The 24,813-nt window shown below is 40.1% G+C and overlaps 1 protein-coding gene across 1 annotated transcript in view; it reads left to right on the top strand.

Annotated features, from left to right (window-relative positions):
* LOC124613498 (methyl farnesoate epoxidase-like) overlaps positions 1 to 24,813 on the top strand; it is a 107,582-nt gene that overhangs the window by 37,444 nt on the left and 45,325 nt on the right. The window lies entirely within an intron of this gene.

A 24,813-nucleotide genomic window follows, 5' to 3' on the forward strand; every position in this document is an offset into this window, starting at 1 on the left:
TATAAATGAGATTTTGCACAAACAACAGATAAGTACATTGGCCCTATAGTTAGTGCAGAAGACTTAAAAACTAATACCTAATTAATTTTGGAGGTCTGTAACTTCATAACACAACAAACAACCAAACAGCTTCAGTCATTCTTAGCTCTATACTGTCATTACAGGAAGTTCAATAAAGATTTTGAAAAATTTACTGTACCATTGAACCAGTTGTTGCAAAAGGTCTAAAATTCGAGTGGGCAACAGATTGCAAACAGCATTTGAGATGCTGAACAAAAGATTGACATCAGATCCAATACTGATATTCACAGATTTCGAAAAAGAATTCATCTTTTTTATGATACTAGTAATAGCACACTTGGGTGTAATCTCAGTCAGAATTCAGATTTCAAAGAATATCCTGTGGCCTATGCATGTAGACAACTCAACAAGACAGAAAAGAATATGCTAGCAGTGATTTATGGTATTACACACTTTTGCTGTTGTGTGTATGGCCAAAAGTTCAAAGTGGTAGCAGATCACCCATCACTAAAATTGTTGTTAAGATTAAAGAATCTTTCTGGCAGATTAACGTGATGGGCACTCAACTCAGTGAATGTTACTATAAAGTAGTTCATAAACCAGGAAAGAACCACACAAATATGGGCATAATGAACAGAAAAATTAGAGTACTGTAAACAGTAGGTAAAAATGTAACTGAATGGCAGAAGCAAATGACATAAGATATCAAGCATTCAAACTGCAGTTCGTGATGCATGATGGTTGACTGTGCAGGTCAAGAAAATTCGTGGTAAATAGATTGTAGTTCCAATAGTGTCCAGGGATGAAGCTTTGCAACAAATATGCGACCACATGTTAGCAAGTCATGGCAGTCGCAAAAATGTGGATAGGAAAGTTGCTGAAAAACCTGTGGAAAACTAGGAAACGGTAAAAGGATGAGCACGTGAAAAGCTATGTACCATGTGCACAAAGATCTGATCTTAGCCACCAAAAAGTTTCATTGCAAAAACTACCAAGGCGAAAAACCATTTGAAATTATTGGACTGGATGTCTTATGACTATTTTATAGAATTCCTGCAGGGAATGTCTACACATTAACAATAATAGATCACTTTTTCGGATACACTGAAATGATAGCAATCCCATACAAAGAAATTAACACAGTAATACAAGCCATAATAAATCATTGGATCCTCAAGTCTGGAGTACTGGAGACCACAATAACAGACCAAGGGTACAAATTTCGTCTTAGATCTAATGCTTTGCATTTGCAAGAACAAATCTCTTCATGCACAAGCAAATGGATAAACAGAAATGGTTCACAGGACGATTTCCAAAATGTTGAACCACTACGCTGACAGCCAATATGATAATTGGGACAAATACCTAGGATTCACAAACTCAGCAAACAATTCTAAAGTTCACTCCAGTACCAATCTATCACCATACGAACTGGTATACAGCAGAAAAACGCCATCTTCTTTCGAAATGACAAAATCCATGCTTGAAGTTAACTGTGTGTCAGTGAATGAGTTTGCAAATGAATGTGGTCAAAAGTAAAAAGGGCCAATACAGAAGTTTTAGAGGGCCAGAAACAGACAGAGAAACATATAGGAAAACTACCATAATACAGAGGTGATCAGTGGTTATCATTAGCCAACTCATATAAACCAAAAGACAAAACCAAACAATGTTTAACTGTGTATTACAGCTTGTAACAATTCATTGAAATGATCTAACTGCAAATATTAATTTGTAGTTGCCAAGTGCAAGCTCTGTTGTTGACATTATTATAGTTAAACCACTAATGCTTTACAATACGTTCCATCAATTGCAACAGTCCCGAAAAAGGCGTCCAAAAACGTTAGGAAAACGGTATCTAATGACTATCGGGATCGTGCAGTATGCCTTAAGCACTCAGATCGCGAGATAAGTAATTTTGGTCAATTTTTTTATATTGGTTTAGAGTTTGTTGTAAATTCGTTATCTTTAAGTATTGCCATGTATTTATTGATGTATAATGTATGACAGAGTCCAGAAACTGTATTGAGTAGGATACAGTTAATTTTCTTTTTCTTTACATGTACACACATTTTCTCAAAAGGGAAAGAACTGGTGAAACTTTAATTTGTCTTTGCTGCCATACCTCCACGGACATACAGCAAGGATATTGTAATCCTGATAACACTTCACTTAGTCAAGGGAGGAGTATCCAGTACAGTTTGGAAGCAGCTGCCCAATTCTGGATAGATTAGTTGTCATTGGCGAATATTAAGATAAAGCTTTCAAATATGGGAAATACGAAGTGACCTGTGCAGGTTATGGGAGATATTTATGATATTACATGAGGAAGTGCAGGAAGAGAATGTTTGAAGGAAATGGAAAACGAGTATCACGAGCTAAGACTCTCATATGAGAGAGAGGGAGAGGACACATCCAAACCAGTTGACGGAAATAGTAACATAGACGGTCATCACGAAGGAAAAGAGGATGGTTGTATGCAAGAGGGAAGTTACTGAAAACCGTATTTGGCGTAGCAGACAGTGAAGACGTATTAAACCTTGACGGTATACTAGAAGAAACTCAAAAACTACTAGGGAAGTTTACAACCTCCATCATTGGCAAAGTTGCAAGGATGTACAAGAGAAAGCATGATGATTTGTCCAGCCAGAGCTATACAGACTAACACACAGGCATCTGAGGTAGAATTATTATTAAGGAAAACAGCAATACCAAAGAGTCAATGGGAAGTGCTTGCCTCACAACCAAATTCCAGACAGTGTTATCACACTGGATTTAGTTAGTTTTCTCACTAGAAATTGGAAAATGGAAAAGCCATTGGCATGACCAAAATAGAACTACAAAACAGCAGGGTAATAATAAATGGCACAGCATGTGATGTAGCAAGAGAAAATTTCATCTTCCAGCTTCTACCATGGGCTCAACCAGGATCCAGTTCTCATAATGTACTTTATATTGGGCGAAAAAACCGCCAGAAGTGTAACTCGCCTATTCCTCAACAACACCATAAATTCCGACCTATTGCACTCACTAGATGAGCTGATAGCATCACAAACAGCATGAAGTTTGGCTGAACAAATGTTCCAAAATATTCTGAACTATACAGTTAAAGAACAGTATGTCATGACAATAAGCAGTTCCACCAACAGTGTTCTCACGATTCTACTAACGGTTTGTGCATTCTGCTTTTGCTTTAGACGTAAAGTTAATACTCCACTGGAATCATCGATCCACCAAATACTTGCCCAAAAATATAGTAACATAGTAAAATAGCGTAACATAAGGCAAAAAAATAAATTTGTGTTAAGAAATAGGACTCAACAGACAAAATATAAGATAGTGAATAGAAGAAAAAACTTTTTGAATAAATTTTTCAAACATTTAAGTAACATAAAATTGTGAAGAGTGTAATTATGAAATATGCATATCATGAGATCGCTTCAGAGCAAACTAAAAATAATTGGAACGAATTTTTGAAAGGAGATGGAAGCGTTACACTGCAGGAATGTACTAAGGACAAGTGCAAAATTTTCTCGAAGTCCCCTACATCCAGCACCAAGCCAGGGCAAGCCAGTCCAGTGCCCATGCAATCAGAATGGCAAGTAGCCAGAGACCTGACATTGAGAACAGCGTAGCAAACCTGGATGATATTGTCTCATTGCATGTGAGCGAGAGACCTGAATCGTTGACTCGACGACATGACCTCAGTGAGGAGAAGACTTCATGTTATTCTAACTGCACAGCTTGATTTCATAAGAGACAGCAAAAGTTTCACAAGGACACCTATCAGCGTGCTGATATGGCTGAAGCCCTAAAAGCAATTCTTGCGAAATAAACCATATTTGGTCATCGCCAACCAAGCAGAGCGCCATTGTCTCAGATGAACAGTAACAAATACCAGGCTCTCGTGCCTTCGAGCCTTCCAAGAAATTACGCTGCAATACACCAGCAATGAGGCTGAGCCTGTGATATGGTGCCACCATTCACCAAGATGACTTCCCACTTCGAAACGGCTGCTGCTTGTTTGATCTGCCGTAATTGGTCGCTGTGAGCTGCAGACGTTGCAACCACCAATGAGAAGACTTGGATACTTCTGCCTCTGGCTTTCTGGGCCAAACTGATGGTATTTGATGCCTCATCCACTTGTCCCAGTATTTGGGAGTAATCCCTGCTGCCCCAAACTAGTAGCTGTAAGCTGTCACTGACATCCCTGGCCTTCCTTGGTGGGAGGGTGACGCTGTTGTCCGTCTCCACACCGTGCAGAATTGCCGAGAGGTTATCCAACACACCCCTTCAATGTCAATGAGAGTGCTCTGCTAATACACAGTCGCTGTCATGGGCAGAAACACGTATTCTACGGTGTACACTGGCCGTCAGTGAGACCTGCCCCTGCCAGACACCAAGTTCAAGTAATGGATGTTGCTGGGGTGACGTCCTTCAAAGACTGATGAGACAGTGTAAGCACGTCCCAAGGCCATGTAATGCACTGCTGTTGGTTTGGACGTCACCACAGAGGAATACACGATTGTAGACGTTAAAGTAATAAATTCGTGTTTTGTTAATGTTGTACCATTAGTGCCCAGCATGTTGATCAACCTGCTTCACCACACTCCAAACTCTAGCATCCCAAACGAAAGGGTCTCCATCCAGGCCACTGCAATACTGAATTGAACCTTTGATCTCAAAGGCATAATCCAGATAGTAGAGCATCACTGAGCACTGTGGTCACAAAGGCTGAGGTCTGCACTTTTCAGGCATCAACATTCCTGGAATGCTGACATCATCGTATCCATACACATTCACCAGGACTGTTTCATTATTGCCCCAGGAATTCTGGCATAACCATATCCCCTAGACCATGATATAATCACTTCTGGAATTCTGACATCATTGTATTACTGCCCTGTCAAGGCAACTGCCCCAATCCCCAGCCACAGCATCTCCACGACCTGCAACCTCATCCCCCCGCTCCCCCATTCATTGATTGCAGAATTAATGTGCATGTAATGTTGTTTTGCTGCTGTTCTACTGTAGAGAAGCTGTGAGCTGACAAAGTCATTCTTGTGATTGTGCTATCACAAGAATGACTTAATAAGTATGACATTTATAAACACATATCCTAGCACTGTCATTTCTTCATTTTCTGTATGTAAGTCTAGATCTGATTTGTTGAATTGATGAGACACTTGTTTTGGGCAAGGAAGGCCTTAACAAGTCTATTTGTTGTAAATATCTATCAGATAAATGTAGTCATAGCTGTCTGCATCAAGAATTGAAGTGCATGATAATGGAGGAGTGTTTGACTGTAGACAAAAGGTATATTGTTCAACAAATAACGGCATTTCAGCAGATTGGTAAGTCGATGGATTGCCTTAATGGGTCTACCAGCACAACATTCTTTATGTGCTGGAAATGTATACCCTTTTCAAAATGTCTGTGCACTCTTTCTCCACACAAGAAGCGGTAATGACAATACAACAGAAATACATTACGTAAAAAGACCCTCATGGCAATTAGAGTAAATATTCATCCATCTGTAATAATTATTATGAGGTGCATATGACATCATACTTTTGGTTCTTGTGCTATTATTACAGTGAAAGTAGATCTGCAACTGGAACAGGAAATGCAGGTAATCCACAAATGACAGGAGTAGAAACAGTCCACAGGTGTTTATAGTAATCAGAAGGAATGCTGTAAAATTGTCACTGGAAATAGATAAGTCCTACAAATATGTTTTTATTTATTTATCTTTCATTTTCAACCCAATCAATTAATAACAGCATAGACACACTTGCAATTTATAAAATGTCAACATTTGAACTGTCTCTAAATGTCTGAAAGACTTATTGATGAACACACTGATATAGGATGTGCTAACTGATAGATATGACTGACTGTCGTCACACAGTGAAATGCTTGTGATAATGTAATAATAATAACAACTTTGAATGTTATGCCCATGTGGCGCTAAGCATATGGCATGCACTGCATGCAGTGTGAATGTGCTAGCTTTCAGTCTGATATGCTTGTCAACCACATGTTGCAATATTCAGCACTCAGCACATGTCATCATCACTTCGAGGTAACAGATGCCACTGTGTCCTCAGGAAGCCACTTCACAGTATACACACACTGGCTAGGACACTTCAGTGTCTTAAAAAAATAGCTACTCGTGCATACTATGAGTAATTAGCTCTGTAACATCAACAATTGTACTAGCGATAAATAAATTGACAATGAGCATGATCGCTCTGCATTTAACATCAAATATAATTTTAACCATATGCATTTTAATCATGATGAGCCGATAGTATAGGAAGAGTATTCGTTTTCTTTAAAAAAATTAGCAAATAGTATATACTCACAGCAATTGATAAGTAGTTCACCCACTTGTGTGGGGATCATCAAAGTGTAAAGATGTAGAGACATACATCAAGGCTCCCTGCCATGAGACATTTTAAGCATTAGCACCGATTGTGATGAATAGGTTATGTAGGCGCAAAAACAAATATGCTTAACCAATAATTCTTTTATTTGTAGACGAGGTTGCAGTCAACAACCACCTTGCATGGAAATAATGCTCTTCAATCAAACCTACAGTTTAAACACCAGTGGCAGTTAGCATCTCAGTGTCAGCATGATATCAATCCAGGAATTCTACCCAGTGGTGGCATTTGAAAATCCTCCATTTAATGACATCAAGGTAATATTATCCAAGGTGACTGACATCGAATACGCTATGTGTCAACGGAGATTTCAAAGTTGTTCCATGGAAACAATCGCTGCCGTTAGTTTTATCCAGCCAATATCCAAGGAAGTTGCACTGCAATAGCCCCCAGAAGACTCAGAGAGCATGTACGTTGTATATCATATAACAGGATGTCAGTGATACAGTGTTAAGTTATTGAAGAACATAATGCTATTCAACAGAACTTGCAGTTGTTAAAATTAGGACAGCTGTAACGAGAGCAGTCTTTCTCGGAAACGTTTAAACCAGTAACACTATGGATGGAGGTAGGAAAGAAGAAGAAGAGGGAGGATGTGCTATTACCATTTCACCATCCATCACAGTGATTGTGCGTAAGTCAAAATGTGCAGGGTCACCAAAAGGAAATCATATATGTTTGGTAATCACCCTACACATTTAACCAAGAAAGCAATGCAAGTTCGGAATGATGAATTTGAAAGAACACCTGGTGTTCTTCTACTGCAGGGAATACAGTTCAGATGAACGAAATCATATCAGTCGTCTCAGGCCTCCAAGAAAGATCTAGCATTTAGTACTTATGGAGACAGTTGTTACTGAACTCTACAGGCCAGTGCACAAGACATTCTCCAGCACACATGTAATAGTACAAGGACTGGGTGATTCATCACAGGCTGATCTCATAGATATGTGAGAATACTCATTATCAAATAAAGGTTGCAAGTAAATTTTAATGCTCATTCAGTTGACACACATTCAAAATTCGTGTGGGCTCTGCCTGTGAAGGTAAAGCCAGAGAAGGATGTTACATAGCTGTTTGAACAACTGTTGCAGACTGGAAAAGCTCTGTGACCTGACAAACTTTGAACCGGTCATAGGGATGAATTTTACAATAGCATTTCAAATCGGTATTTATTATGTGTAATAAACTACTAGTCAACGTTCTCCCATTTGAAAGCTAGTATTTTTGAACAGTTGAATAGCACAATGAGAAACCAGATGTGGATACACTTTAATCTTCAAGGGTCATACATATGGCTAGACATTCTACCACAAATTATTGACGAGAATAATTGGTGTGTATTTCGAAATACAAAGCTGCATTTGAGAAGTATTACCTGCGAAACTGGTCACTAGAGATGTATACAGTTTCCACGCACTGACATGTTAATAAACAGCGATGTTGAAGAATTCGCAACGGAGTTTTTACATAGAGGAATTGTAGAAAAGTTCTGACAGCTGGGCGAACGCTTCAATTTGCTACATAATAGGACAAGCATACCTCATCTCACACAGTAACATGACAGGAGTGCTAGGAAATGTTTCAGCAGAGATGCATTGGTATTCTCAATAAAGTACGTGTTGAAGTTCATACCCCTGGATATCATCTGTGGACCTGGTACTAAGCCCAAAAAACATCTAGCTCATGGTAATAAAGTAATTAATACTCTAAATGATGCATGCAAGAGGCACATAATTCCGTATACCACAAATAAAGATCACTGAATTGCAGACCAAATATTATCTGATAAATCCAAGCAAATATGTTGAAGAATGGACATTGGTATAGGACAACATATTACTGCATTCTGTGACGTCGGCGCCATTTGTTAAGTTATGTTCAAAAATGGTTCAAATGGCTCTGAGCACTATGGCACTTAACTTCGGAGGTCATCAGTCCCCTAGAACTTAGAACTACTTAAACCTAACTAACCTAAGGACAACACACACATCCATGCCCGAGGCAGGATTCGAACCTGCGACCGTAGCGGTAGCGCGGTTCCAGAGTGTAGCGCCTAGAACCTCTCGGCCAGTACGGCCGGCTTACGTTGTGTATATATATAAAGAATTATACATGTATTTTATTTTTATTCTTAATTTATCACCATGAATTTTTCTTTTATTAGAGCATGACTCTTTCTCTCAGGGATATTATCTCTTCTCATCACTTTTACTTACGTGCATAAGCAAATATAAAACGGGTTCTTGAAGGGCCGTTGTTATTCATGTACCAACTTTAGATTTTGAACGTTATGACTAAAATATAGTTGCCGTTAACTGAATTGAATGTAATTTTGTTAATTTCTATTTATTGATTGCAAAGCGAGGCTCGAGAGAATTTGGATTGTTGCCTTGGAGCGGCCAAGATAAAACTTACTGAACTCATGGAATCTGTATAAATTAAAAAAAATGATTTTAACGTAAATCAATTATCTTTTGCAATTTAGAAAGGTTCTTATAACGAAGTCTCTCGCATTTACAGTTACTGTTAACACTGAAAAATAAATTAATAGTTCGGCGCGTAATGGCCGAACAGAGGCCGCATCGGAAGATGAGCTTCCCGCAACGCAAATTATTGAAAAAATGCTTATTAGAAATAATTAGCTACAGCGCGCATTTGAAGTGACAACTATTACAAAGAAATTCATTTTGTGATAGTAATAATTAGTTTATTTTAGGAGAATAACGAATAACTTACATAAAATATGTGTAGCCACTCAATGGCTGCCTTCTGTATCGAGAAACAAAACAGTGTGTGTACCATAAGTACGTCCTTCCTCCTCGGCTGTACAATCGCGTCTCTTTCGATCCTTTTTTATTTTCATAGACATTAAATAAAGATGCTACTCCTAAATTATCGCTGCATATCAGTTGTTTCAAGAACATTAAGTGCATCTTTTATACTAATTATATTCACAAAATACGTTAACTACGGTTTACAACCGATAAAAATGTCTATTTCTGTGACGTACCGTCACAATTCACAGTAAGTAAAACAATGTGTGCAAAACTTCAACTGAGTATAGGAATAAGTTTCAGACAAATTATGAATGCAGCTCATTGTATGCTGAAGAGTAAGAAAAAACTTATGCGATGTTCAACAAATTCCACTGAATCAGCAGCAGCGCCAGTAGCGAAAGGTATCCAGGTATTAAGGGGGGGGGGGGGGGGAAGACAAGTTAAAACGCCAAGGGTTCTGCCAGTACCTAAAACATCTAGTGGAATAATTTGTTTGTGATTTCTGCATTTGGTAGGTTTCTGGCCACTGGGTGGAGGAGCCGCTACTGCAGGAGGCTTAATAGACATAATATGACAGTGAAGGCCATGACTATTGGTCAGGGATCATATTTAAAACTGAACAGGAAAGGACTTACGCTGTTCATAAAGAAAAAAAGCTCATAGAGATACTACCAAACGGACCACTTAAAAACATAGACCTGCTTCAACTGATCAGAAAATTCAAGATTCCAAGATTTCGCGATTTGTTTGTGTGGGATACGTTGCCAAAGACTAAGTGAAAATCCAAAGAATGCGGCATTGTCAGTTTAGATGTTGCAGGAGAATATAGGACTCACTGGATTGCACACAGAATACCATCTACTGCTCTGATCCCTTCAGACTACCAGAAGACTCTTGTCATTACTTTACTGACACGAACCATGTGTTCTACAATTTTCGACGCTACCAAGGCTTCAATTCATATATCTATCGACATCTACGTCTAATGGTCCTCATGACGATTGCATAAAAACAAGCAGCATGCACTCCACTGCATTAATTGAGGTTTATATGGGTGTTGTACACCCTAACTTTAGAAGAATGTTCGTCTGCATCGAAATCAAACTATTTTCCTTCAATAAATCTAAGCAAGCCGGAGTGGAGGATTGCATTGTTTGATCTGGAAATATGCAATAGCTTAGCTAATGTCACTGAGGCAAACAATAAACATGCATGTAGGAGTTGGTGAAGTTGTAATATCTCCTGGCTCCTACGATATTTACGATTTAAATGTGTTTATAAAACGATTTGTAAAAAGGTTTGAGTTATGTGCAAACATTAATACAGTGGACATTAGCCATGAAGGTTCAGTAAGATCGCTATTAGATTTCTCAAGGGATCAAGTGCTGGAGAAAAAGTACCGATAGTATTTACTGGTTGAATGAACAAGTGGATATACTGCCAGTCAGTACGATTTGTGTTGAGTGTAATATGACGATGAATTCATACCTTAATGACAGAATAATCCATACTGTATACGGATTAATTCCTATGGTAAGCCCAGGTTACAAAATTTTGGTTACTCATAACAATCCAATATACCTCCCAGTATTAATACATTAGACGATCTCAAGCTGATTATCATAAATCAGAACGCAAATCTAGTTGGGTTTGGCAGTGAGGAAATTATAATACATCTACTTCTGAAGTAGCATCGTGAGTATAAAGAGTGAATTCAGCGCACGTAACCGTCAGAATACCATTTTGCAACGAAAGCGTAATGTGAAAACACGTGAGAATTAAGAGTTTCTTAAATCGATAGGATTGAAACCTCGCAGTGAGGTCACTCGATATAACAACTCCAGCTGAATATGATGCGCGTATTATTAGTCAGAAATATTTTTTCCACAAACCTTTTGTGTCAGCGACGTTTAATAATAGTAACTAGATATGAATTACTCTACACCAAGATGGTTTAACAGTTCGAAACAAGAGCTTCATATATTTGGAAGTCGTAATTACACCTAAGAACATTCCAGCAGCAGAAGCGTTGACATTGCACCTTACATATAATGCACTTGACTTTCTGTTACAAGAAACATGATACGAACTTAATGGCGTGAAAATGGACAGCAGCAGAAATGCTGGAATCACATCTGCTCTCAAACATTATGTGTCTTCATCACCATCAGCTCTGAATGCATTACAAAACGCTGGACAGTTCATAGATGGATCGATTGATGGCCTTTTTATAGTGGGTTTCCCCGCTAAAAATGTTAATGGGCCTCATTGAGGATAGTAAACACGTCATTAAGAACATTAAACGAACATTCTAGTTCGAAGTGCTACTGGTAACAACTCGTATATTCTACGAGAAGGAGAAGAAGGACATGAAACTGTGCTGGATAAATTTGTGTGGAAAGTGCTTCATATATCTCTATCAGACGAAGAAAACTTGAAAGTTTTATGAGTACCAAATTGTGGAGTTTAGCTGCTATTAACTTTCCGTTCATTGTAGTTGTTTGAATACTCACTCCTTCCAGAATAACATCGCCAAGTGTGGGTGACTAAGACATCTGTTCGGCTAGAGACGCTTCACTTCATTATTCTAGCACTGCAGATAGGCAGGAAGGGATATCTGGGAAAGGATTAGAGCGTATTTGATAACAGTAAACTAATTAGTGATAGATTTTACTTAAACTCCCAGTTTTTTTCCCACGCAGTAACTTACAGTTTTACTGGGACGAAAACGTGTATGGCTTATTGTATGACATGTAAGCAAAGTTTTCCTCATCTTACTGCAAGTCTGATGAAGGTTTTGGATTCACACTCAGAACACGCTCAGTTTAAGGTTTCCAAACATCATCACAAATTCACGAGGGTTTTATGAAGAGTTACAGTAATTTGTATTGAAGGTGTTGCATTCATCACATTCTCCGATCCAGACAAGTATTAACAAGGTATTCTGCAATCAACACTCGCCCAGATCGTTTAGTTCAGTGTAGTGTGCTAAAGCTCAGAAAACAGAGGTGTGGTTGGCACGATTTTAACATGCAAAACGCTGGGTTGATGATGGAGTGGTGTATGAACATATAGTGTCATGGCTCCGGACCAATTATCATAGCTTCAGCATAGTTTATGTCAAAGGTCATGAGAAGATGACCTGGTTCCAAGACAATTATAAAAATGCATCTATCCAGAATTTCAAAACACCCCAATATCCAGACCTCACTCAGCTGAAATGTGGACGAGTTTATGAACGTTTCAAAGAATGTCCAATTACTATTAAATTGATTGGCCAATAATTAAACAATTTTTCTGAAAAGCTTTGTATTTAATTATTCACTTCATATTGTTTCTCCTCCTCACTTATGGGCTTCAGATGAGTATTTAAAACATATTGTTTGTCCTCCTCCTAGCCTCCTTGCTCCTGGGCCAGCAGGCTCAAATTCGCGTGGTTCATCTGTGTTTCAAGCGGTCTTGGCCGAGAGCTGGAAGAAACTTGCTGAGTCATCCACATGCATCACATATCACAGTTTCTGCAACGCGCGTGTTTGCAACAAACTCCGCATTACCAGCAAGTATGTCGTCTTACAACATCACAGGCTCTTTCGAACTGGTCCCCATTTTCCAGATGTGTACACATGATCACAAAAAATGAATGACATAATTGTTTTACCAAGATCGCTTTCTACAAAGTCATGGAAATGCGTGAAATCTCTTTGTCACACCAGAATCGATGACACGCAAGTGGAAAAAATTTAACACAACATTTGTCAGAAGAACTGCACAGAAATTTCCACAAAAATACCCCGATGGAAGTGGTTCCTGGTCATCACACTAACAGATGAACAGAAAGGCAGGATAACCTTGCACATGCCCATGTGTTATGAAGGACAGGTGTCAGAAATTATTGATAGACTATTTCACAATATCAATTTGTGTGTAGGTTTTAAGACTAATTAAATTACTCGCTTCAGACTGTGGCACCTTGTGAATAGAAAAGCCTTGAAATTCACGGCCGCAGGTGTACATGAACTTAAGTGTGGAAACTGTCCAAAAGTTTATGTAAATCAAACAGCCAGGACTTTGAAATACTCTTCAAAGATCGCACTTCAGAATAATAAAACTCTATTTGGTGAGAATATTATAACATCAAAGAACGCTGTTTGAACTATTTATATGCATTTGGAAGTACTGAAAAGTGAGTTTAAGAGGTATCTCCTGACAATACTGTAAGAAACAAAGATCTTTACACACCATGTGCAACAGCCTGACAACACATTAAGCCAGCATAACATTTTGTTAACAGTGTATTTGTTAGAACCTTTGAAAGCGTCTTTCAGTCGCCCACCTCACCGCAGAGTAGGTGTGATCAACAGCCCCACTCACCAACAAGAAGAGAAGTGGCAACGCATTGACTCAGCCACTGTCCTAGCCAGCATGCAGCTTGGCTTCCATACATACTGCAAACCCATGCCAAACAACGCCACCACGCTGAAACAAATGCATCTATTCAGAATTTCAAAACACCCCAATGTAACTTCAGTTGCCGCACATAGTTTCACTTTCATAATTTATTGTTTTACGCCTTTTATGGTTTCTTACTTTTAATGTTTTTAAAAAGTTTTGATGACACTTCATGCAGTTCTAGGTCCTCTACATAATTCCACTTACATAATTCTACTATCTTTTTGTTTTCTACTATTAATACATTCATTTTTGTAGGCCTATACTTTTAATATTTTGAAAATAAAATTTTTATACAACTTTATTTTTTATATTTTCAGATTAAGACTCTATGATTTTATACTGTCAAACTTTCACACTTTGAATATCTTAAGATACTAATTCAGATTTCGCTACTTTATTTACACTTTTTTAACCTATTATTTTATCCCCTTTTCTGTTTTACACATCCATACTGCTATTTTATACAAGGATTTCTACTTAACAGATGTCTCAAAATTTTAGTACAAAATCCTCTTTTGTTAAAACCCATAGCGTCCCTGCCAATATCCCTTCCTCCCCATTCCCTTGCCTTCTTTGCCCGCTCTCAGTCCACCTTGCCTCATTTTATATTTGATTCCCTATACATTTTACATAAACATTGTTTGATGCTATTAGTATTTTAATGACGATTTTTATGTAAATGCATGGCCTATTATTTTAGCATACCCCCTTCTATTAAACTCATCCCATCCTCACCATTCTCTCACTGCTTCCTTTCCTCTCCCCAGTCAGCCTCACTCCATTGCCCTTCCAATCCCCCCCCCCTCTCTCCTAACTATAACAAAAACCTATTTAAAACATAGACCACAGTTGCAAAACACAGTACTCTGGTATGCAGTTCTTGGCAGCAATACAGGCTGCTAATGCAATGACTTGCGTAAATTTTTCTGCTGTGCACTTCAGACTGCTGCAAAATTTGTCTGCTTTCATAACAATAACCATCTCCGATATTTGAGCCTCAACCGTAACTTTGACACAGATAACCAAGTTCAGTCCATTATTTGTCCGTTTCCATGCTGGTTTACCTTTCCACCCCTCGATCTGAGTTGTGACGAAAATTGGTTTTCCGAGCTGCTCACTTGGGTTTGCAGTCCATGAATCACTGGTCCTTCAAACTTATACACTCCTGGAAATTGAAATAAGAACACCGTGAATTCATTGTCCCAGGAAGGGGAAACTTTATTGACACATTCCTGGGGTCAGATACATCACATGATCACACTGACAGAACCACAGGCACATAGACACAGGCAACAGAGCATGCACAATGTCGGCACTAGTACAGTGTATATCCACCTTTCGCAGCAATGCAGGCTGCTATTCTCCCATGGAGACGATCGTAGAGATGCTGGATGTAGTCCTGTGGAACGGCTTGCCATGCCATTTCCACCTGGCGCCTCAGTTGGACCAGCGTTCGTGCTGGACGTGCAGACCGCGTGAGACGACGCTTCATCCAGTCCCAAACATGCTCAATGGGGGACAGATCCGGAGATCTTGCTGGCCAGGGTAGTTGACTTACACCTTCTAGAGCACGTTGGGTGGCACGGGATACATGCGGACGTGCATTGTCCTGTTGGAACAGCAAGTTCCCTTGCCGGTCTAGGAATGGTAGAACGATGGGTTCGATGACGGTTTGGATGTACCGTGCACTATTCAGTGTCCCCTCGACGATCACCAGTGGTGTACGGCCAGTGTAGGAGATCGCTCCCCACACCATGATGCCGGGTGTTGGCCCTGTGTGCCTCGGTCGTATGCAGTCCTGATTGTGGCGCTCACCTGCACGGCGCCAAACACGCATACGACCATCATTGGCACCAAGGCAGAAGCGACTCTCATCGCTGAAGACGACACGTCTCCATTCGTCCCTCCATTCACACCTGTCGCGACACCACTGGAGGCGGGCTGCACGATGTTGGGGCATGAGCGGAAGACGGCCTAACGGTGTGCGGGACCGTAGCCCAGCTTCATGGAGACAGTTGCGAATGGTCCTCGCCGATACCCCAGGAGCAACAGTGTCCCTAATTTGCTGGGAAGTGGCGGTGCGGTCCCCTACGGCACTGCGTAGGATCCTACGGTCTTGGCGTGCATCCGTGCGTCGCTGCGGTCCGGTCCCAGGTCGACGGGCACGTGCACCTTCCGCCGACCACTGGCGACAACATCGATGTACTGTGGAGACCTCACGCCCCACGTGTTGAGCAATTCGGCGGTACGTCCACCCGGCCTCCCGCATGCCCACTGTACGCCCTCGCTCAAAGTCCGTCAACTGCACATACGGTTCACGTCCACGCTGTCGCGGCATGCTACCAGTGTTAAAGACTGCGATGGAGCTCCGTATGCCACGGCAAACTGGCTGACACTGACGGCGGCGGTGCACAAATGCTGCGCAGCTAGCGCCATTCGACGGCCAACACCGCGGTTCCTGGTGTGTCCGCTGTGCCGTGCGTGTGATCATTGCTTGTACAGCCCTCTCGCAGTGTCCGGAGCAAGTATGGTGGGTCTGACACACCGGTGTCAATGTGTTCTTTTTTCCATTTCCAGGAGTGTACTTATCGAGTCTAATGGTAACAAGGCCAATATTATCTAAAATTTTGCCCACTTCTGCTCTGATATCTTTCAGCTTAATCTCAATTAGTCACTGCCATTGCCTGCTCCACTCACTGAATTCCACTGGCAGCTGCCAAAGTCTCGAGTACAGCACGCCTCTGCATTGCCTCCTTCTTCCTTCTTACGATTCTTCCATGTCTCCTTTCCATATGCTTAACTACTACTACTACTACTACACATCAGTACGTACGAAACTGCTGCAAATTCTAAGCTCAGAGCCCCCACACAGAACTGCCTATAATGCTTTAAGGACCTAGAGCACAAAATTTCACTTGTGAAATTTCTAACTTCTCTTTTTTATTGTTTTATTGTAGCTGGCATTTTATTACTAGCATCACCTTGTGGTGATCATTTTGACATGCTTGGATTTGCCTTACTATTCTTTCTTTAATAATTACATATTATTAACGAATTCAAGAATGTCTATCTTTGATAAGTATTAAACTCTTGCCAGTTCCTGATTTACTTACTTAAGAACAGATGAGCTGCCAGCATATTTTCTACTATTAGGGTGAAACCTGCTGAGTATCTGCGTTAATCATCCTTATGTTGTTGATCATAGAGCCTTGCCAGAGTAATTCTCAGATGCCACCCTAGGTACAAAGCTCCTCCAAGGCAACCAACACTTAAATTCAAGTCTGAAATGTTTTCGTCAGACTGTGATTTTTGTTGCATATAAGTAAAGTTGCATGGTCTAATATCATTCTTTTTCCGAAAGATATTTCCGCTAAAAAAGCATGTTGTAATGTGCACAATACCAACAAGGGAGATGAATATTTCTTTACATGGTCACGTCTGGTTTCTCTTAGAAATTACTCGAGTTATGCAGTAGCTACAGGTACATATGAAGCAGCTAACATCTGTAAGCATTATAACTTCAAAAGCACTTCGATCCTCATCGCAATCTCAGACCTGCCAAAATTCGAGAGGGAGAACCCTAATTATTTGTTCATACTTATGGTCTGGGTGTAAATTAGAAGAAGCAAACAAGGAAATGTGAAGCATAAAGTAGTTGGGCCCCTCTACTTTTCCAAAGCGATTGGTGATTTCTATTCTTCAAAGGTGAGAAGCATCACACATCTGGATCAAGTGCATGTCCCACCCACTTTTCTCCTAATTCTCAAAACATCATAGGGAATTTTTGCTGTAGATGCCTCACTTCGTTTACTATGATATTTTAGAAAGACATCTGACTGCTTGAGGGAGGAAAGTGTGGAAATTTCTATTGAGGATAAAAGGTCTTAAAGTTGAAGAACGTCCACTTTCAATAACAATGCCCCTTCGTTGTCTACGCTGACTTTGAGTTTACTGGTTCCTGTGGCGTGCTGTAAATGTGATCCCAAAGCCTCTCCTACCACTTTCAAAGAACGACACATACCATGTGCAACCTCATATCAAGTAGTATGCTCAAATGATTCCAGTCCAAACACATTTGAATCATACATTGTGGATAATCCTGCAAGATAGTTTCTCTCTGAGCTCGAAAAACTTTCGTTGAGTGTTGATGTTCTTTATGACAAAAACATTCCAATGACCATGAGAGAATGACACCTTATACAGTCAGACAGTTGAATTTTATGTTTGTGGGCTGCCATTGAATTTAACAGCTGAAGCACCACATTGTCATCTAATGGGAAAGTTCCGTAGTGCAGCTACAACGCATGCAGCTTCAAGTACCAATTGTCACCACACACGCCCGTTTTTTCCGTAATTTGAGTAGGTATGTTGCTCACTTTATTGTTGAACACTTACGTAATTTTATGTTGAAGACAGCAGCGTCGTGGACGACAATGTACATTTTAATTCTCCAAATGAATCATGTCTACAATATCACTCTGCTTCCTGGTTTCCTTACGAAAGATGCGCACACCTCTTCAGTAACAGGCTGAAATAATAAGTTGGGAGAAAATGCGTGTCACCAGAACTGCATATCCCATTGACACAAAATTTCAGCTTGTGATGAAGGAGGAAGTCTTCTGATACAAATACCTGTATTCGATGGAGAGACTCCAGAATAAAACATTACCCAGGATACCCACAGTCCCTATGAAACTCAAAGAAACGGCCATAATGGATCCAGAGGGCTGGGACGCGTAGAATTTTTGGCAGGAATTTACTTGTTCACACACGTTTCTGAAAAATTCCAGAGTGTATCCCTAGGAGCAGGGGCGGCTCCTGTATAGGTTTGCAGGTTTGCGCTACCCCCAAGGAATAATTTTGTGCAACTGTGTTTGCGTTCTGCGCTTTCTATACTAGTGGAGAAGTAGTGCTCTGTTTATCTCTTTTGAAATGCCCGGGCTCCAAACGCCGAACACAGCGGAGTTAGACGGAATGTGCCGACGGCGACAGCAGGTTGCACTGTGGCTGCAAACGCGGACTTGGGTGTCTCAGAGGGGGTGCGGGGGCAACGCTTGGCAACACTGTACTCGTATGCGGCCTTGTGTATACAAACACCTCACCCGGGCCACCCTGTCAGCCGCAGGAAGAGGGCCCGAACTCTTCCGAAGGGAAACGAAACTATCGGATCTTCGAACAAAACGGGATTCTCGCACCACCGTACCGGTTCAGGTGCAGCTGCGAGCGAAGTAACTATTTCCTGTGCGTTGTGTTAGTTATTTTAGCGTGTGCTACAGTGAATTTTGAGGCTCAAGTGACAAGTGAATAAGTGAAATAATGAATCAGGTAATTTCATTGCTCTTTGAACCCTTCAGTTGACAGAAGTTTGAAGAAAGAAATCAAGAAGCTAGGTAGGCCAACTCGTGCTTTAACAATTGCTCAAACTGTTAAAACAAAAAGTCGCCAATTCAATAGGAAATTTAACTCTGATTTGTACAACAAGCATGGATGGCTGTGTGGTTGTGACATGAAAAATGCCTTATTTTGTTTTCCTTGTTTATTATTTGGAGGAGATCTTTCATGGTCTAAACACAGAGTCTGTGACATTCAACACTTCCATGACAAAATTGGAGAACACGAACTTTCTTCAGTCCATGTAAATAACGTTTTGAATATGGCAGGTCTAGACAATGTAAATATAGCTACCCAATTAGACAGTGGGTACAGAAGGTCCGTGGCATTACACAACCAAAATATTACCGATAATAGGTACATATTGAATCTAATTCCAATCCTGGTATTTTTCGTTCCTTAATTAATTTTAGTGTAGCATTTGACTCTGTATTAAAATCGCATTTAGAGGAATCTACAGTTTTCAAAGAAACCTCAGAAACCATCCAGGATGAACTCTTCCAGTGCATGCTTCAAGTCTGCCAAGCGGAAATTAGAAAGGAGATTAAGGATGCTGAGTTTTTGGCCATAATAGCTGACGAAAGCAGCGATGTAGCCTGTGTTTTCCAGGTGGTTATAGTATATAGGTACATCGCAACGGAAAACCAGTTGAAAGATTTTGTAACTTTAGAACACAAGAAAAGCATGGTGCCCAGTCTTTGGCAACGTCCATCATCGAACAGATAAATAATCATTTGGGGAATTGTCGACATAAGCTAATAGCGCAAACATATGATGGTGCAGCAGTCATGAGTGGTTCGTCACATGGGGTGCAGGCTCTTGTTAAGGAAAAGTTTCCCAACGCTTGATACATTCATTGTTATGCCCACCAGTTGAATCTCATTATGCTTAAAGCCGCTTCCATTAATAAAAATTTGCGAATATTCTTCACTAAACTTCAGGGACTTTAACAGCTACTTTTCAGCACCTACTCAAAGAACAGCAGTTCTCGACGAAATAGTACGAAAACAACTGCCATGTTCAGTACCTACTCGTTGGAATTTTCAGTCAAGTAGCGTCAATACCGTTTTGGAATATAGGGAAGATATTATCACGAGTATGAATAATATGAGCCAGGGGAAAAAAACTGTTTAATGAGAACACGATCGTGCAAGCCTGTGGCTTAGTAACAATTTTGAAGGATGAAAAGTTCATTTTTTGGCTTTCATTTTTTCATAAAATTATAATCCATGTGGATATTTTGTATAACCAGCTACAAAAAGGGATATTGACCCAACTAACGCACAAAGTCAGCTGACAGCTTTTGAGCGTGAAATTGCAAACATTAGGGAAGGAGTGATTGAAAATTCAACAGGTTTACACGAGTACCATAAAAGAAGGAGAACTGGAGATGGCTCAGCGATGTGTAATCTATTGCAGGAGGCAAAAAAAGTATGTGATGTCGTAAGTTAAGAGGCAAAAGAAAGATGCAAGTTCACTGGACAGCTAGTTACAGCCCCTCTCTTTCTAGCAGAGAAATTCGCTACTTACTCTTCCACTTTTCCAGAAACTTCTTTCAGAGCTGCTATTGAATGCTACTCTTTTTGGAAGCAAAGAAACTTCGAACGGAACTCTCTGTTACTTATGGAAGAGAGGAGTTCAAAAGCATGCGTGGAGCTTTGAGCTTTCTGGATTACATAACAGACAATAATCTTGGTGATACACTGAGCGAATCTGTGAAGCTCCTGAAATTACAATTACAATGACCACATCAGAAGCAGAACATTGTTTTTCTTCGCTGAACTGCATCAAAACCTTCTTGCGGAATACTATGGACCAAGAAAGACTATGAGCACTCGCGATGCTGTGTATTGGAGGAGAGCTCATTTTAGGAATTGCGGACTTCAGTCAAAGAGTGATTGAAAGATATGCAAATCTGAAGGAAAGAAGACTAGAGTTCCAGTACAAGTGATCTCCCCCACATTCAAAGTCAGAGATATAATCGAACGGCGTTAGCATCAGTCCTGCTGAAAAAGGTTAGTTAGGCATGCCTACCGCTGTTTGAGTACATAGAGGTGCAGTTGATTTTAATTCCTTTTATTCTGCAAAAGTAATACTTTTTTCTGTGTACATCTTTTGGTTTTATTATGAGTAGAAGCAGGAGTGACACAAGCGAGCTGCCTGTTTATATCAGGCATCACAAAAACATTGAGCAGTGTACTGATTTTCTCTCTTTTGTTGATGTTTTCCTTCGTGAGTAAAGTGCACCACCATCTTCTTTGGTCACGAGCCGCCACTGCCTGGGAGCATACACTCTGGATCCTGCCTTCTATTAAACTGCGCCAGGATTTTCGTGTGATGTACTGCTAAAAAAGAAACAGAGATCAACATCGAACTGTTGATTAAGGTTGATATGTCGCTTTTTTCAAATGGAGGATCCTCGAGGGACTTGGCCAGTGCATCCAGAGGTATGCCAAGGGAACAATCCACGAATGAATGAGGATCAGTACAGACCATATGAGGATTTAAAGTATTTATTTTACTTAGATGTAAACAATCTGTATGGGCTTCACATACTTTTTGAAGAGGTCTGATGGTCTTCCAGATATCAAATCGTCAGATTGAAAGATGAGATCGAACCTGTGGCTGCTGATGCTGGTAACGGATATGTCCAGGAGGAAGACCTGGAGTACCTCACCAATTTGCAAGATGTACACAGCGACTTAACATTGTGTCTGAAGTGCCTAGTTTCACGAAATGCTTCTGTCCCTAAGACAATGCTGCGGAATAAACAGAAATACATTCTACACTACAGAAACCTCCAGCAATGTCTCAGGATGGGGATGCATCTTGTTAGAATCACTTACATTACCTCCTTTGACCAGCATGCCTGGTTGAAGTAGTACGTTAATATTAATGCCGAACGGAGTGTTGTCGTATTGTGTGATTTTGAGAAACATTTTTATAAATTAGTGAATAATTCAGTCGTGAGATTCATTTAGTTCACTTTTAGGACTGGCGTTATGGAACCAAAGATTACTTTTCCAGGCCAAATTTTAAGTGGGCCACAACCTTCAATGAATGACTACTGCTCACTGTGGAGATGGCTAAGGTTTCAGTAGAGTTCACGAAGCCTATCTATATGAGTAATTGTATTCTAGACCTCTCCAAACTCCACATGTACATATTCCAGGACGAGTTTGCAAACTTTGCTGATGTCTAGTTATTTATAAGGATGTAGGCACTTTCACGAACTAAGCTAAAGGCCGTGATTCATATGCAGTAATTAGGTAAAATCCTGAACAATTCGACCTGTCTGGACGTACGGCTAATATTCCTTACAGTATAACGTCTTAGAATAAGAAAGTTATCGGACTGATAAACGATGAGATGAATGGCTTGCAGATTGTGCAGTTCGTGGGGCTCAGATCAAAAATGTACACTTACTGTATAGACGCGGATATCACCCAAAGATGGGTGTGCAAAGGGCTCTTACAATCAAATACTATAAGGAGAGTCTGCCGAGCGGTGTTCCACCTCTGCATATGGTCACCAAGTAATCTTTCAGCTGCTAGGCTATGCTATCATTAGGCATATCTGTCAATGAATATGTCCCATATTAACATATTCATTAGCAAGGCTGATGACTGGGTTGAAAATAATAGCACAAAAAAGTTTTTTTGGATATATTTATTTACATAGCGACAATTACACAGACTTCCTCCTGATGCCCCCCAGGATCAAGGCTTTCCATTTCTGATGCACAAACCTGTGAGTAGATATCTCTGACAGATATTTATAACAAATATACTTGATAAAGCAAGAGACCCATCAGGTCCCATCAGCTTTAACACATGAGACCTAGACGTATGAACAGAAAGCAAAGAAATGACAACAGTAGTTCAACGTTTTGCGTTTACAAATGTCTTATACATTCTGCAGTCTATAAACGATGTATTAATAAAGTAATTGAAATTCTTGCTGGCTATGCAATTTGTACAACATGAGAAGTGGTTATTATCAAACTAATAATTAAGCTGAGAGCACGAGGCTATTTCTCTTATTAATCCTGTGTGAGGCACTAGTGCAGGGCCCTATGGTTACTCTTTCAAACTGATGGAAGGAACAAAATATTAATAAGGATATGACATTGTCTTTTGACTTGTGATTATTAGCTCCCAATGAATATATCTGTTTTCACATATAACAATATGATTAACATTACATGAATTATGTGATATACAGGCCGCTATCATACAAAGCCTTACTCTTCTGGATAGTCATGAAATATAAAATCTGCAAAAACGCTTTGGTGAACAAAATACTGGCTTGCTAAACTCAATTATGAACAAATACAGCACGTGAGCAGGATTGAAGCTGCCCCATGTTAATCGTAACCTCGAATATTACTCTGTTATTCATTATTCCTTCCTAAGCATGGAATATTACTTTTCTGATATGGCCCACCAAATCATAAGTAAGAGATAGACATTACCTTGTATTCCAGAGTAGACGTGTGGAGAAATACTGAATAGAGTTCCCAGTATGACGTCGTGAATATGAGTTGTAAGCTGCTTTCAGATTTCGCTCTCCAATTTTCTCAGTAAGATTCAACGCAGTCACGCTCAAAAGCACCTACCATCACAAATAAGTAATACAAACACCTAAACACCAGAACAGCTCAAATGGAACACACACGAAAAACAAGGTTTTGCTCTCCTTCAAACGTGCAAGCCGTGTGGAGCGTCTCAGCGCCCTCAGTTGTCATTGGCCGATGCCTTTCCCCTCTCAAAGCTCTTAGGCAAGATAAACTAGCATGACAGATGTGGGAGTGAATACACGGAAAATCAGCCACTGGGTGCAGATTATTCATGCGTAGTTAACGTGCAAGAACTTAGGAGGAAGGAAAGAATATTAGGGTTTAACGTTCTGTCGACATCGAGGACATTGGAGCACAATCTCAAAATGTTTCAATGATGTGGAAGGAAAATGACCATGCCGTTTCAAAGGAAATTGGCCATGCCCTATCAAAGGAAGTATCCCAGGATTTCCCTGGAGCTATGTAGGGAAATCATAGAAAACATAAAGATGGCTGAACACAGATTTGAACTGTTGTCCCCCAGAATGCAAGTGCAGTCCATTAACCACTGTACCATCTCGCTCGGTGTAAGAACATAGTATATCGAAGTTCGCAAATTATAACAGACAACTTTCAAGATTTACTTTTTATGTCAAAACGGAAATCATATGTGTAGCAGCTGTTTTAAAAAGTGCGCAAGAAAATAGATTTCTCCTTTGTGTGGATATGAAAACTATTCATGAGTCACTGAAAGTTCAGTTTCACTCAGACATTTTCTTTTAATATAGCTGACCAGAGCCAATTTTTTTCTTTCTGCATACAATGTACGACAAAAAAAAGAACAACGCATCACAAAGAAGTTATGCAAATTGGTCACAAACTAATATTCGTACAGTTATAGAACAAAATACAAAACGGTAAAATTTGCCACCCAGTGGATGAATATGTGACTTTGCAGTGCAATTTCACCGCACAGCTGACAAGGGTAGTGAACAGGTAAGATGTCGATACCAGGACATTAGGTTATTGCGAATTTCATTCCATGAACTCAGTTGGACAGTAACTGTGTCTCGCACACAAGCACGTGAATAATATATTCAGATGTCAGCATCTGTGATAGGATGCGTAGCTGAGTTCAAAGAAGCTGCTTAGAGCAACTGGA

This window comes from Schistocerca americana, chromosome 4 (assembly GCF_021461395.2).
Source record: "Schistocerca americana isolate TAMUIC-IGC-003095 chromosome 4, iqSchAmer2.1, whole genome shotgun sequence".
Classification (NCBI taxonomy): Eukaryota; Metazoa; Arthropoda; class Insecta; order Orthoptera; family Acrididae; genus Schistocerca; species Schistocerca americana.